The following is a 1,410-nucleotide window of genomic DNA, read 5'->3' as shown; positions in this document are numbered from 1 at the left end:
CAAACTAATTAAATCTTTTATAGTAGCCAAGCCATTGATAGAAACAAAAATCCAATTCATGATATGATATGACAAATGAGGAAAACACGATAGACATAATTAGATATTAGAAAAAAATATCTGGAGCAGAAGATGTCGATGAGTTCATCTTTGTTTCTGTGAAAGAAACCTAAACGATAGAGAGAAAAAATAGAGGGAAACTGCTCCTATCACCAGAGTAGACAAAAATTACGTGAATGTCTCAATGGGGCGACAATCCACATATATTAGGGTTAGGAGTAGGGGCCTCTACAGAAATATGAGGAAATAATGGGCCAAGCCTACCCATTATAGATAAGCCCAATAGCATCCTATTAATTATGCTAGTCCACATAAATTATCCAACATTCTTCCACTTGGACAGTATAATACATCAGATTAATCAACAATATGTGACCATAATAAGATGCCAAAATAAGTCAACACATAACACGAAAAGGTCCAAAAATGGAACTATAAGTGTCTTGATAATACAGAAAATCACATTCGAAGGAATAATGATATCATGCATTGTAAGATACTTATATCCTGTGACCCAACAACAAAATGGAATATGGATAAATGGGAAAGCCCAACAAAATGACATGTCAAAATTTGAACAAAGTGCTATTTTCCAGTAAAATGACCCAAACATCTGCCCAAGATGTCATATAATAACAACAAAATTGAGACTGGGCCCGAAATGTCTCCACAATATACAATATGTCATCACAATATATATACAACAGTAGTTATTATTTGAGCAATATCAACAATAGTTATTATTTGAGCAATATCTCAATATTGTTCAATGTCTCAAATATTATAAATATGAGGTCATAACAAAACACAAGCATAAACTCCCACTAACCCAAAATATTAAAAGGCCTTACTACACCCATACGGGTTACATGGTCAACAAAAGCTTTAACAGTTATGCCTTTGGTTAGGGGATTAGCAATATTAAGCTCTGTAGGGATATGCTCGACATGAGTTTTAAACTCTTGAACCTTTTCTCTCACAAACATGAATTTTGTGTCAAAGTGTTTGATCCGCTTTGAGCTTTTATTTTTGAGAGAAAAACTCACCACGGCAGAGTTATCACAATATATAGTGAGAGGCCTAGAGATACTCTCCACAAAATCAAATTCAGCAATAAAGTTTTTCAACCATATCGCTTGACATGTGGCCTCATAACAAGCTATGTACTCTGCTTCCATGGTTGATGTAGCTGTAAGAGTTTGTTTGACACTTTTCCAAGAGATAGCTCCTCCAGCTAACATGAATATATATCCTGATGTGGACTTATGATCATCTGGGCAACCTCCATAATCAGAATCAGAATAACCTGTTACCTCAAGATGATTTGATCTCCTATATATGATCATATAA

Source organism: Curcuma longa, chromosome 8, assembly GCF_044706935.1.
Source record: "Curcuma longa cultivar G26 ecotype Majalengka, Jawa Barat chromosome 8, ITB_CL_G26_1.1, whole genome shotgun sequence".
NCBI classification, from domain to species: domain Eukaryota; kingdom Viridiplantae; phylum Streptophyta; class Magnoliopsida; order Zingiberales; family Zingiberaceae; genus Curcuma; species Curcuma longa.
The sequence above is the reverse complement of the archived record's forward strand: the minus strand, read 5'-3'. Positions refer to the sequence as shown.